Genomic DNA, 15,870 nt, shown 5'->3' on the forward strand with positions numbered 1-15,870 from the left:
GATATTTTTTTAGTGGTCCAATTTAACGCATTCAAGCTTAGAATCTTTCCTTTTGTTATTACATCAAGTATTCGTAATTTTATCGAGGGTTAAAATTCTAAAAAAAATAAAAAATGTCACACTCAGCAGAATAAACGTTTTTTTTATTGCGCTCGTGTAATTAAAATTTTTAATATAGACATATAACACAATACAAAAAAAATATAACAAAATTGATTTAGGGTTAATTTAATGATCATTTTCGATATCGACAAAGAAAAATCACGGTTATCTCTGCAAAATATGCCGTATTTAAAAAAACGGTTTTTTTTTGCACCTAGTGTACTTCGCTGAAGCATTCAACCAAATAGTTTAATGGAAAAGGAATAAAAGCATTAACCTCTCGTCCATAGATTAGGGAATTTGTTTGGTAAATCAATTTATATCCAAAAAATTCTTCAATGATCTTCGAAAAGTTAAATTGTCATTGTTTCAGATTGCAAATCTATTATGTCTTTTGGTATCTTAATCTCACCCGCGGAAGATTTTATAATGTATAGAACAATAATACAAATAACTAAGGCGGGATAACTAAGCTGAATAAATTAGGTGTAATATTCTAGTTAGTTAGTTACCCCGGCTTTTCTAGCATGTAGGAAGCCGGCTGCAATCAGGTAGCGAGAAGCAGAGATTTGGCACTATTAGAAATCTCAAATTCCAATAGGTAGTGACAGGTGAGGAGTTCTATTTCGTTCGTACGAATTATCCCTTAGAACCACAGATTATTAGTAGCTGAACACAGGTCTGATAAACGTATAGGAACGTTTCTGTGTTAAGACAGAATCGCCTCAGTCCTTTTAGGATTTCTGCACTTTGAAAACGCCTTTCGTGCACATGTAGTTTGTAAGACCCGGTGATGACTACTGTTGTTTCCAAGTAGCGTAGGTTCTTTGATATAATCAGGTTCCCATAATGTTCGAAAGTCGGTTTTTGTCACGACTCATCAAACCTTCTGTGTGGGCTCCACACATCAAGACAATCGTAACAAAGATATCGTCCGCGTTTTTTTTAGCTTATTAAATTTTTTATGCATACTAATGTTGATAAATTTTCAGCCCAGGGCGTATCAAAGCCACTGAAGGCCATAGTTTGACCACCTCCTCTTTAGATAGCATTATTTTGTTTTAATTATTTTAGATTTAATTACATTTATTAATTTATTTTAAATAAAAATCATAGCATTAATTTCTTTTAAATGCTTGACATACTTATCTTCATAGTCTTTCTTGATTTTTTCACTGCGAAGTCAAATTGTCCTTTGTCTAATAACGAAATGTGATGCCTAATTAATTTATTATTATATATTCTAGTTCTAACTGTTTTTACAATGAATCATTAAAAAATGATAAATTGTACGAAATTGTAATTAAAAATGGAGTCACATTTACAGAAAATCCACGATTTACGAATTTAATTTCTATTGATACATTGTAACCTTCGTAAATTATATTTAGTGAATGCGATGGTAACTCTTTGCACAAACTGGTTGAAGATTCATTTAAAGGACTCAAATTTTTATGGATCATGTATATTGTTTTTTATATTCTATTGATATCTCCGTTTATGTAGTATGCTTCGTTACATCAATATCAATACTTTTTCTGACATTCCACTTGAATTCATGTTTTATTAAAATAGTTAATCACATATTTAGGGATATGCCGAAAGGATCGACTTTTATTTCGTTCAATTTAAAGATAGATCTACTTATGTAAGATAAAATTATTGAAGATATCGTTTTAGAATTTCTATGTTTACTAATCAGCATCTCTGTCTTCTGGAAAATACTGCACAACCAGTTGCGTTTGTGTTTTTTATTATTTCGTTTTAGATTCAAGCCTTCAAAAATAACACAAGTTGGATTAACAAACAAAATTTTTGTTGTGTCTTACGGAACATTACAGTTTATAGAATCTGATGGTAAAAACTGCTTGTTTAATAATAGTTTGCTCTAATTGCCAACCCACAATAACTAATAACATACTTTGTCCTGCTCAACTAAATCTAAGTTCGACCAAAAATATTAAATTAACATTTTTCTTGGAATAATTTTAATTTAACCTCATTCTGATTTTTTAATTTGATGAACTTTGATTAATCAGTAGTAATTAAAAAAGCCGAAATCCCAATGACATTTCTTTTACAAAGATCAAAGATCTTATCATTTCTAGTTTTTTTTAAAAAGGAACTTTATTTCTACTGGGAACCTTGCAAACAACGCGGAGCGCGTAACACTTTATAAATAAAAAATTCCTCAAAGCATCACTTTTTGCACTCATTGAATTCGAAACGTCATCAATACTTTATACAAGACATCGGGAAAATGATTAATTACAGTAGAAATGAGCTATGGGAATCATCATCTTGATGAAGGCGCTGAGAGCAAAAAGTGATGTTTTTAGATATTTTTATTTATAAAGTTTTATGCGCTCCGCGTTGTTCGCAAGGTGCCCAGTAGAAATAGAGTTCCTTTTTAAAAGGGTTTTTTTAGTTCCTTTTAGGTAAATCGAAAAACTAAAAATGATGAAATCTTCTTTGTATTTTTAAATCTAAAATAATTAAAACAAAATTATATTATCTACAGAGGAGGTGGCCAAATTAATACAGTAAACTCTCTCGAATCCGCCATTTCTGTTCCTGAGCGAAATCTGGCGGATTCTAGAAGGGTTTTTATCGATTTTTAAATTATTTTCTAATAAACAAATGAATTTTTTAATCAAAATCAGTAATTTTAGTTTTTAATCTAGATTTTCTTAGTTTTTGACCAATATTTTTCCATGTCTGTCACATTCACTTCAAAATAGTTTCTTAAGGTGTCGAATGCGCGAAAAGGATCTATGATAACCACATTTTCATTTTTGCTGGTCTAAATTAAATCTTCGTGATAGCCCTATCGCAGGAAAAATTTATCTGAGAGGCAACTAATTACAAAGTACAAAACAAGTAAAGAAGCTGTTTAGTTAATTGCCTTAGATACAAATTCAGAAATTGGATTTACTTCTTTTAAAGCTTCCAATGGGTGGCATGATAGATTTAAATTACGAAATGAGCTTTAATTCAGGTCTTCATCTATCCTCTACTACCAGCCTCTTTTTAAATAAATATTTTTCTTCAAGCCGGATGCAATCAGGTAGCGAGAAGCAAGATTGGGCGCTATCAGAGATCTCAATTTAATAAACGATGACAATCCTGGATTACCATAGTTTATTGATGTTTTGACAAATTTTTTGTAGATCAGAGCGAGGCATTCTTTGGCTTGGCCATAAGTCACGTAATGTGTTCAGCTTGCGTTTGACTTTGGTGGAACTGAACTTCATGTGTTGGGTATTCTAAGGGTATACCAAAATTTTTAACTTATAATTCAACCTACTGCCAAATTCGGATAAGGAAATATTAATTTTGAAAATATAATTTGTATCATCTTCTAGACCGCTTAAAATAAGTGATTCTTCACAAATATAATATTGATTATGCCAGGTCAATGAGTGTAATTTCTTGTTTAGGTCTAATATCATGAATTATTCTTATAAAAATTTTGACAATTATGGTTACACAAATTATAGGGTCATATTCAGAAATTGTAAAACATGGTTTTTATAGAAGAGGAAAAAAAAAGAGTTTGTGAACATAAATTCGCATAAATTATAATTCCATTAGTGCCGCGCATCAATGATTATGAGACTAGTCTTTTTTACCTTTCTTAGTTGATGCCAGGCTCCAAAGATGCTGAGGTTTTTCCAATCCTGTAGTCTTTTCACTGGCTTTCGGTCATAATTTAGAACTTGGACGACCTCGGAACTTTATTCTAGCTGTTTTGAAGAATTCTTTCATGGTAATCATTACCTACTCTATTCTTTAAATCTATCTAAAAAATTTCCTGCGCATTTCCATGATTAAGCTTATGGCTTCAGAAAAGAATTTTTCTTGTTTAGGCTTTATAAAATCGCCGATACACTGACGATATTATGGAAATTTTCCTACGCTAATGATGCTGATTTTGTTCCAATTAATAAAGAAGCTCAACGGGGGTTCTAAAAACACCAAAATATTAATATGGGACGAATCGGAACACGTTATAGTAAGAAAACGGTGAGGGCAGTCTGGAAGTTAGAACCAATAGTACTAGTTACCTCTCTAAAAAAACTATGTCAACTATTATCAGAACCCGTATATAAAAATTCGTTGATCGATATCTCTCTTGTGGTTAAAGTGGTTCAGACCTAAAGATCCCCCAGAGCTAATGTTGTCTGGAACCATCGGTAGATAATTTCATTATTTCAAAAGTACAAACGATTTTTTCATATCCTGGGAGTCGACACAAGTAAGGATTTTGACACCATCAACAGGAGTAAGTTACTTACCGTGATGAAAGATATTATCGATGAAAGTGAACTACTCGTTAGAGTTGGCACTATTCCATTTCTACCAATGTTGGAACATCACAAGGGGAAACGGTATTAACCGTATTATTTATCTTCCATCTGGAGGCATCTTTGAGAAATCTAAGAGAACAAAACGGAAGGTTGTGAAATCACTTAATGGAACTCATTTACACGGATGATGTCGATTTTATTTGTTAAGAACATTCACAGTTATTTCATATCTGTGAAGTCAAAAAAATGAACTTAAGTTCAAAACATGTGTGGCTTCTACACAGAGGGGTTATCGGGTCGAAACAGAGACTAGACCAACTGACTTGTATCTAGGGAGAACACGAGTGACGGATGTCTAAGTTTTCATTTTAATTTTTGTGTCAAATCTTAATAAATCATTTTCAGATTTGTTAAATTTCTAGATTATTGCTATTGCACAAATAAGCAATTTTTATTACTTATTTTATTTTCATAATAATTTTTAAAATAGATAACATTATGAATTTTCGAAAAATGTTATCATTGTAATAGATGCTATGAAACGAAGTGTGCTTAAGGTAGATTCATATTTTTAAAAGTGTAGAAAAAATTAAAAGATATAGTAAAAGATAGCGAGATTTCTGAAAGTATTTTAAGAAAAGCTGATTACTTTATAAAAAATAACTGGGAATTATTTCAGTATCTTTGTCGAAAAATAGATGTCAACAATTCAGAAAAATTAAAAATTCTTGATTTAAAAAAAAGTTTTTTGCTTTCAGAAATGTTAGTTTTTCAAGACATGAGTTGTATTTTTAACGGGAAGGAAATTCTTTACTTATCTTCTTTACTTGATTACGAAGATACAGGAGAGTTTAATTACAATCAGTGTGAAAACGGATTTTCTTTGATAAAATATGAGAGAATTAAATTATTTTTAGTTATTTTTACGGAAACGTATTGCTCGAAAAAATTGGATGTCCTAAAAAAGAGTTAACTTCGAAAATTATATCATCCTCTCATAAGGAGCTTAAGCCTTGCGAAAAATGTGGGATTCTAGTTCAATTTGAAAAAGTACATAACGCACAGTTATTTTTAAAGTTGAAGAATTTTTAGATATATCAACTTAAAATGTGTTCTAGCGACATTTGCAGATATTGAATCGCCATTTCACCACATGATTAGTGCTTTGCCGACACACTCAACTATACAATACGTAATAACGAAAATTGTGGAAGATTTAAATTTGTCCAGCATTAAACTTTTAATATACAGCGACCTTTCAAAGTCCAACATACTTGGTACGAGTTTAACAATTTCTGACTGTGGGTTAATTGGAGGAAGTTTCTTTTATCCAACCGAGTATACGTTATTTTACGACTTTGATGTTCCCTTCATTGAATGCCCAATAGTAAATTATATGATTGGATGGGATCTTAATAGTAATTTCTAATTTTAATTTATGTAATTTTTTTACTCCTAGAACCTATAAAAGTAAAAAAAACTTATTCAGAATCGTAAAATAATAAAATACCAATTACGATCGTTAGCTTATAAAATACTAAAAACTTAAACATCTTTTTCGCAGTGTAAACCAGGACTTAGTAAATTAAAAACGAATTATATTTTAGAAATAAGCTGTGAATTTTAAAGTAAAATTAAAATAATTGCGTGTTATAGTAAAATGCTATTTTTTCGTTGCAATTTAAATGACGCATGTCTAATTTGGTGATGCTATAAAAACAAAGTTAGAATGAAATCACAAATATTCCCTGGAAAACATTAAAATCAGATCAAAAATTGAAAGATTGGGTAACAGGTACCTTAAATTTTTAGGCTACGTTTGGTTCGAAGAAGTGCCATCTATTAATTATATATTAAAAAATTATAAATTAATAATTTTTTTAATTTTTGATATTTGAATTTTAACTGTATATATATAAAATAAATTCGAAATCGACTCATTTTCCTCGTCATCTCTCATCGACTCGACTCTGCCTCCGCACATGCCGAAACGAAAAAAATTGCAAAGTACGCCTCATTGGAAAACACCTGCCTCTTCGTCCCCTGGCTTTCGAGACGAGTGGGATAATCGGCCCAAAAGCCCTGGAGTCTCTTTCGGAGATTGGTTTGATGATCTCGAGGAAGAGTCACGAGAGACGTGAGTCTAGCTGGCTTTTTCAGCGCATTTCGCTGGCGATATTGCGCGGAAACTGCCTATCTATTCGCTCGTTCTCTCAATCAAAGAATTAACGACTGTTTATTAGAAAAATACTGACCAAAAAAACTAATTACAATCAAACCCCTGTTAGTCGTCACCCCACTTACCAATTTCAGTTACTCGCCACTATTTTTAATTTTTTAATTAGAGAAACTTCTTCTAGTCGCTCCATCCTCTATTCGCAAAGTGATTCAGATAAGCAAACCCGCCTTTTTCCCTTCAAGGTACTGACGGGCAGGAGCGATGTTAAAGACATACTAATTTGGTGATAAATCTCTCTTATACGCTTGTCCAGTTAGAACGTTCTTTCCCATGGTTCAACCCTGTTTCTAGAAGAAACAATCATGTTCTCAAGGGTCTTCTTTATAGTGAGCGATTGAATGTATGCGTGCTTTCTCTCACTGATGTTAAGCGAACGTGCATATTGCAAGAATTGTTGAGTAACCAACCCATTCCATGTTAATACAATGGGTACTATTTTCACTTTGAAAATATGGGTCTTAGCTTAAATCGAATTGCCTCAATTTTCTCGACTCTTTCGAAGAAAAAAATTCGAAAACTATAATACAATACTTTTAATATTAACGCAATTCAAATGATCAATATATTAATCGAGGATACGATTTTTACAAAAACCAACATTGAACGATTATTTTTTTTAATAATTTTTTTCAAATAAAATTTTCATTAATCATTTTTTATTAAATGGGTTTTGAACAACATAACAATTTTTTTTCAGGAGTTATAGCCCAGCCGAACGGATTGCTTGCGGATTGCGAGCGAGATCCTCTGCCTCAACCAAGAGGACTCGCGAGCATTCATTTTCTTCCGACCAATGAGGATGCTGAGGTCTTTTATGAAGCATGAGGTGAGCGGACCGGAAGCGCCTAATGTCTCAAAAGCCACATGCACGAAGGAATGTCGAGTGGCAAGATTCTTGTACTTTTCTACTTTGCGGGCTTCCGCCAAAGCCGCGGCCGAGCCGGAAGAAGCAGATGACAGTAAAGCGGATGGGGACATTATTAATTATTTAGTTACTCACCAATTTCAGTTACTCGCCATTTTTTTGCTTGGTCCAAAATTTGGCGAGTAAACGGGGTTTGACTGTATTAAAAAAAGTTCGAAATCTCTGCTGGTTTTTCGTCGATCTTGAAACCCACTCGACTCAACAGGTGCGAGGGAAAACATCCTGACAAAATAACCAAGTGCTCTCTTTAGGCACGGCTACTGGACATGCCTGTTTTCTGGTCGAAACCAGAAAGGAATTGAAGTATGCCTCTTTTCCAAACAGCGTGGAATTGCTCCCAATTGTATCCAAAACGAGTGTTATTATCGGTGAAACGGCCAGGGCATTCCTGAAGAAGATCAATAAAATGATTGCGGAACACATTCTACCGAGGAAAGAACTTTTAGTTTTTTCCAGAGTATCTAAGTGACGATCTTCAGTGCCTGGCTATGGACAGAGCAAAAAATTCTCTACTCTTGACCCAAGAATAACTAATTATTCTATTAACTAAACAATATTCATGTTTTATTTCATACAAAATAAGAAATACAATAATTTATTTAATTGAAAATTTTTTTAGTAGCATTATGAAACTAATACAACATACTAAGATATTTTTTCCAGAAAAGATCGAAAAATATCCTTTTAAATTAAATGACAGATATAATCTGACAATCAAGAAAATAAAATTGATCCCCAAAATAGACGAAAATATAGCAATAAAACATTTTTCACTATAATCGTCTCTATTTAGAGCCCACTGTTTATAATTGGTACAATATATTATCACAATTAGAGAGATAAATATGAAGCTTAACGTCGTTATTAAAGGAAATGGGATTATTTGTGATAAAGATTCAATACCATGACGTGAATAAACAAGACTATGAAAATCAATTGAGTCGAGAAAATCGACAAATGCTAAATATTTGCCATAATACGTGTTTTTAGGATTATATATACTTGTAATTATGTTCAAAATATAAAATAAAAATCCTAAACATATTTCTATCACACAAATGATTGTAGGTGAAACAGAGTAGAGAAATGAAAATTTAACAAATGTCATCACAAACAATAACTCAAAAGATAAAAATAACAGCAATATTTGATGTTTAATTATTTTAATTTTATGACTTGATTTTTTAAAAGAACGGTGAAAAATAATAAAAATAGTAAAAATCGAAATGCAAATAAAATCACCAAACAACCATAGCAAATGTATAGAATTTTGTTTAACTAGTCTTTCAGATAGAAATCCTGTTTGCCCTCCATATATACAAATAAACAAAAAACATAAAGTTAAATATTCAACTTTAGTCAAATCAGAATTCATCGATTATGAATTATATTATATAAACTAAATTTTTTATTTATACATTCGGAACAGATCGAAACTAAAAATGACATCTGCGAATGTATTGACAGAATATTTATTGACCAATTTTTTCAATTGATGAAATCTAAATTTTATATACATTTTACATCCAAAGTGCTGTTTGACCTCGTTTAACGAAAGTAATAAGTGGACGAAGGAGAAGAGTGTGCCTCGGAGGCCTGAAGTTCACGTCTCAACTCCTGCCCAACGGTGTACCACAGGGATCCCCCTTATCCCCGGCCCTTTTCAATCTTTTCCTGGAAGATTTCCCGTCCTCCCTCGACAATAATGATGTTGTCATTTCAAATGCGGATGACATCGTACTAGCCTCACGGGACCGGGACATCCGAAAGGCCGCTGAAAGACTCTAAGCTAACTTGGATCGGTTCAACCTATGGCTAACTGACAACCGACTCGTAGTAAACGCGGCGAAGTCCGCCACGTTCCTTTTCACATCTGACAAAAGATAGGGAGAGTCTTCGGTCAACTTTAAGTTGAACAATGTGTCCGTATTCTTTTATAAAAGTCAGACGGTTCTAGGGGTAACCCTCGACATGCACCTCTGCTTTTCCCCGCACGTAGACAATCTTCTTCGTAAATGCGAGAAACAAATAAACGTGCTCAAAAGCTTATCTAGTTTATGGAAAAACGGTTCCCGCCGGGTATTGACGAATATTTACCGTCAATTATTTGAACCGTCAATATCCTACGCCTGCAAATCATGGGGTCCGCGGTTATCGTGGTCCAACAGGAAGCGAATTGAAGATGTCCAACAAATGAACCGAACGTTGGTCGCAACGATAACAAACGCTTTAGTCCGGGCCTATGGAAGATCAAGCTGAACCTCAGTTTGTTATAAATGCCACGACAAATGCGGCCACCCGCCCAAGACGATGTTGTGTGAACATTAGAAAGATCACCGAGCGAAGATGAGGTCCCTGGTTGAGTGCATCGGGATCACGTGACGTTTATTCGGTTTTTACCATGGTCTAAGTGATTTAAAAAAGAGCCCCGATGGTGAAGTGGTTATCACGTTCGCCTCACACGCGAAAGGTCCTGGGTTCAATTCCCAGTCGGGGTAGTTTTATTATCCTTGTCAATTTTATGTTTCTTATTTTGTGTCTATTTATGCTCTCTTGTTCTTTATTATTTACTAGCTCGGCAGCTCGCTTCGCTCACCGCGACCTAGCTCCTGCGGAGGGCCTGTTTTATCAAACAACTATAAGTTTATGTAGATGTATAAAACTACCTGGTTTAATGTAACCCTATTCTATCGCCTGTTGATAAACGATGTTTGTCGTCCGTCCTTCCTTGGCATATATGAATAAATTTTCTCTTCTGCCTACCCTCGAGCATCCCACATACAGCTGTCCATGTGAAAAGCACTCACTCTCTAAAAATAACCCAACTACCTTTAATGACTGTCCCTGGGCCTTGTTTATTGTCATTGCAAAACTCATCCTCAAAGGAAATTGCAGCCTTTTAAATCTAAATGGTAATTCATCAGAAATTATCGGAATTCGTGGAATATAAACATCCTCACCTCTATACTTACCTGTGAATATCGTCGCCTCTATTACGTTAGCCATCAAATTTTTGATAACTAACCTCGTTCCGTTGCATAATTTAGGTGGCGCAAGATTTCGTAATAAAACCACTGGAACGCCTATCTTTAACTTTAAAAGATGATTCGGCATTCCAGAGGGATCTAAGGAGTTTAAAAATTCAATCCGGTTGAATTTGTAGAAAATAACAAAAAAATAAAAAAAACAAATAAAAATAAATAATTTAAAAACAAAAGAAATGAAAAAACAAAAAAAAACTTTAAAAATTTGTAAAAAAGTATAAACAAAAAAAATCTCTGCCGCCACGGCAACAGCCTGTCTAATTTTTTTGACAGCCAGTTAAGATAATGCTTAAGAGCCTTTATAGTCCGGAGATTTAGCTTAGTGACCTTGATTAGACAAACCACTGGCGGAGATGGGGCAGCCGGAGATGCGGCAGGCGGAGATGCGGCAGGCAGAGTAGCAGCAGCCAAAAAAGCGACACACAAAAAAGATTTAATTACCTTAAGCTGACCGTTTTTTCTTCAGCTTCGTTTTTCCTCCTTCGGTTATCTATTTAAAAAATTATTTTTGAATAATAAAAAATATTAGGAAAAAAGAGGCATACAGAAAATAAATTCTATCTTTACGAAAAACTTCTTTTCTTAAGGTCGTCTTCCCTCCTTCAGTTATCTATTGAAAAAATTATTTTTGAATAATAAAAAAGTTTAGGAAAAGAGGCATACCGAAAATAAATTCTATCTTTACGAAAAACTTAACTAAATAGTTAATATTTTTACGCAAATTCTTCTGATTGCGCTGTCAATTGGTGGTAAATTGTGTTAATGATTTTGCTAATGTGGTTTCAACTATCAAAGTGTTTTTCAAAATCTGTTAATTGCACACTCTATTCAAGGTCGTGCAATCTGTAATTGCACATTCTGTCAAAGTCAAATATGATAATAGGTTTAATTTTGAATGGTATATGCATTTAATTTTAAAGAGAAAATCATAAGATGAATTGAATTTCTTTATCGCGAATAATTGGGAGTTCATCATTGTTAATATTCTCGCTGTCGTTTTCATCAAGGATATTTTTAATACGTGAGATTTTTAATGGACCTCATCATGAATGTCGAGGACATTAACGTTGTTCATTTTAATCAAATGCAGAAAATAATTTTTTGATTTTTTGGCGGAAAGGTTTTAAGGACCTCATCATGTAAGTCGAGGACATCGTAGTTGTTCATTTTAACCAAAATGCAGAAAATTTTTTTTAATTTTTTTTGGGGGGAAGGTTTTAAGGACCTCATCATGTAAGTCGAGGACATCGTAGTTGTTCATTTTAACCAAAATGCAGAAAATTTTTTTTTAATTTTTTTTGGGGGGAAGGTTTTAAGGACCTCATCATGTAAGTCGAGGACATCGTAGTTGTTCATTTTAACCAAAATGCAGAAAATTTTTTTTTAATTTTTTTTGGGGGGAAGGTTTTAAGGACCTCATCATGTAAGTCGAGGACATCGTAGTTGTTCATTTTAACCAAAATGCAGAAATTTTTTTTAATTTTTTTGGGGGGAAGGTTTTAAGGACCTCATCATGTAAGTCGAGGACATCGTAGTTGTTCATTTTAACCAAAATGCAGAAAATTTTTTTTTGATTTTGTTTGGGGGGGAAGGTTTTAAGGACCTCATCATGTAAGTCGAGGACATCGTAGTTGTTCATTTTAACCAAAATGCAGAAATTTTTTTTTAATTTTTTTTGGGGGGAAGGTTTTAAGGACCTCATCATGTAAGTCGAGGACATCGTAGTTGTTCATTTTAACCAAAATGCAGAAAATTTTTTTTAATTTTTTTGGGGGGAAGGTTTTAAGGACCTCATCATGTAAGTCGAGGACATCGTAGTTGTTCATTTTAACCAAAATGCAGAAATTTTTTTTAATTTTTTTTGGGGGGAAGGTTTTAAGGACCTCATCATGTAAGTCGAGGACATCGTAGTTGTTCATTTTAACCAAAATGCAGAAAATTTTTTTTTGATTTTGTTTGGGGGGGAAGGTTTTAAGGACCTCATCATGTAAGTCGAGGACATCGTAGTTGTTCATTTTAACCAAAATGCAGAAAATTTTTTTTTAATTTTTTTTGGGGGGAAGGTTTTAAGGTCCTCATCATGTAAGTCGAGGACATCGTAGTTGTTCATTTTAACCAAAATGCAGAAAATTTTTTTTTGATTTTGTTTGGGGGGGAAGGTTTTAAGGACCTCATCATGTAAGTCGAGGACATCGTAGTTGTTCATTTTAACCAAAATGCAGAAATTTTTTTTTAATTTTTTTTGGGGGGAAGGTTTTAAGGTCCTCATCATGTAAGTCGAGGACATCGTAGTTGTTCATTTTAACCAAAATGCAGAAAATTTTTTTTTAATTTTTTTGGGGGGAAGGTTTTAAGGACCTCATCATGTAAGTCGAGGACATCGTAGTTGTTCATTTTAACCAAAATGCAGAAAATTTTTTTTAATTTTTTTTGGGGGGAAGGTTTTAAGGACCTCATCATGTAAGTCGAGGACATCGTATTGCCAATTTGAAGTTGGTGTGCACACATAGACAGACAGACAGAAAGACAGACAGACAGACAGACAGACACACACCATACCATTTTATTATTAAGATTTATCAAAGTGAGAATTTTTTTTTTTTTTTTTTTTTTTTTTTTTTTTTTCAATTTTTTTTTTTTTTTTGAAATGACAGTTTATAAGGTAAAGAAATCAAGTGAGAATTACTTCTCATGACCGCCTGAAGAAAGACGAGGTCGAGAAATGACATAAATACGATCTATTAACAGGGCATTGTCCATTCTTTACAACGCTCAAGTGAAAATAATTCCAATGGTTTTCACTTGGGACGAGGTCTTTTCCAAGTTTTTTAAGAACTATATTGAAAAGTTGGCTATCGAAGACTGGATAATCTTATTTTATTTATATTTATTCTGAAAATTTTTTTTTTTTTTTTCAATTAAAAGAAAAGAAAATGGAACAGGAAGTCAGCTACTAGCCGCAGAGAGAATAGAGAAACTGTTCCCCCTGAGTACGGCTATTGAGACGCGCTCAAAAAGCCGATTGACCTCGCGGGGGTCGTTTCTAATCCTCCCGAGGTGACGGCCTCTCTCGGTGAGAAAACGTAGCGTGGCTGGGCCGAATGTGCCTGATGTTTCGACTGAAACAGGCACAAAGAGGAATCTGTCGGCGAGCGAGGCGTACTTGTCTTTCTTCCGGGTCTCTGCCCTCTTCGCCGCTGTGCCAGCTTCGATCGCGGACGCGAGAAGGCATGTTGACGCAAAAGTGTCAGAGCATGTCGCGTCCCAGACGATCGCTTTGCCGCACTTGAACGGGAAGAGCGAGACGCCGTCCGGCCTCTTGCCATCGCCCCTGTTAAGGCCAGAGGGCTCCAGCTGGCACGGGATGCCGGTTGCCTCGAGCAGACGCTTTATTATGGAATTAAGCTGTCCGTGCCTGGGGAACCTCCCAGGGCATTTGCGGCAGGAGAGCGGGTGTAGACCTTTGCGGTCTATATGAGCCCCGCAACGGCATTGGTGAGGCTGGCAAATGTCCAAGCCGAGTCGGAGAGATATTCCGATTCTTAAACAGTCTGGGTCCAGGAAGGTTCCAGCTGCAGGGGAAGGATAGGCGTTGATCCAGGCGCCAGTCCGTGGAGATGCTCCAGACAACAGACAAGCACGCCGGTGTTGGTCTCCGTGAGACAGTAAGTACCGGAAAGACTGAGAGCTGCTGATCTCCGTCCATTCGCGCATAAGGCATAGGTCAACGGAGTTTTTAGTCCGCAATCTGTCCACAACGATGTGCCGTATGAAAGCTCTGAGTCCGTGAGCGATCCAGAGGGAGAAGGAAGGATCTGGACTACGAGAGGCATGCATCGGTGAGAAGAAGAAAGAAAGCATGGCAAGGAGAGAACCGAGGGGGCTTGGAATCCGAGACCCCCGTGCCTGATAGGCAGGATAGCCTGTTTCCAGCCCATTTCGTCAAAATGTACGTTTGAGATTTGAACGAGAGTATTCCTGAGCAGCGAATCGAATTCTCCGACTGCATCCGGGAATCGGAAACAGGGAGAAGTGCGAAGTGCGTACTCCAAACGAGGAAAGGCAAGAAAGTTCTTCAGTAGGAAGAAAGCCACATGGGCGTCGATGGATTTAAGAGTGTCGAATGATTTTTCCATATTAAGAAGTTTAGCGCGGAGGAAAGATGGGATTCCGGACGAGAATAGAGGCGTACCGAGAAGAGTAAGTTCTTCGGGCAGAACGGTGCGTATGGCTGGGAGATTATGGTCGAACAGGGGCTGGATTTCCAGAGTAAAGAGTGCATGGTCGTATCCTATATTGAAAATCTCTGATTTTTGTGGGTTCACGGTAAGGCCTATAGAAGCCAGTATCGGAGCCACATTGTTCAGGTCATTTACAACACTATCGGCCGGGCCTCCAATAGAGGCGTCGTCGAGGTACCAGACGTTGAGCTCAGAAGTGCACGAGCGGACCGCTTCATCGATGGCCAGCGAAAAAAGGAGAGGGCCGAGAGGATCGCCCTGTTGTACACCGGTGGCGGAAATAATGGTAGAAGAGCCGGAGATAAGAAGAGTAGGAGAGCCGTAGCTTTGGTGCACGAACCGATAAATGGATGGGCAACGAAGAAAGCAAGATTCCAGCACAGAGTCGCGGCGGACACTGTTAAATGCGTTGGTAATGTCTAGTTTGACTAGAATTCGGGGATGTAAACTCTCGGTCACAAAGCGTCTGGCGGCATGCACCGCTGCCTCGCAGCCTGAGGAAACCCCAACTCCTAGCTGTAACGGGAGGAAAGCTTTTGCAAGTTCCGGGGAGACCGACCAGCAGGCGAGCTTTGAAGCCAGACGTCGGAAAATGTTCCCGACGGCGATAGGACGAACTCCGCCGTCTTTTTTGGAAAAAGGAAGCAGATGGGCGGAGAAAATGAGTCCACGAGCGAATGCGGATAAGTTTGAAGATAAAAGGTTGTTGACAAGTTCCGTGATCGAGGTAAGGAGCAGCGAGCCTGTTGGGCCGATCAAGGGAGAGATGAGGTTGCGAAGGTGACTGGGGCGGAGCCCCTCAATGCCTGCACTGCTGCTAGGTGAAAAAGATTTGAGAGCGCGGCAGATCGCATCGTTGGTGAGTTTCGGGGGGGAGGGCGTGGAATCGACGGATGGAAAAGGCCTGAGGTCTACAGGGGCGGGAGGGTGTTTGCACTTCAAAGTGTTGATAACGTTTTTGGTCGATGGGAGTACTCCGCCATTGGAAGCCAGAACTCTCATAGCAGCT

The 15,870-nt window shown here is 36.1% G+C and overlaps 1 non-coding gene across 1 annotated transcript; it reads left to right on the plus strand.

The window, feature by feature from the left end:
- Positions 1-10,001: 10,001 nt before the first annotated feature.
- On the plus strand, positions 10,002-10,074 carry Trnav-cac. Its single transcript has one exon. It is a non-coding gene; the product is annotated as a tRNA-Val (tRNA).
- The last annotated feature ends 5,796 nt before the right edge of the window (positions 10,075-15,870 follow it).

This window comes from Octopus sinensis, unplaced genomic scaffold (assembly GCF_006345805.1).
Source record: "Octopus sinensis unplaced genomic scaffold, ASM634580v1 Contig15572, whole genome shotgun sequence".
Classification (NCBI taxonomy): Eukaryota; Metazoa; Mollusca; class Cephalopoda; order Octopoda; family Octopodidae; genus Octopus; species Octopus sinensis.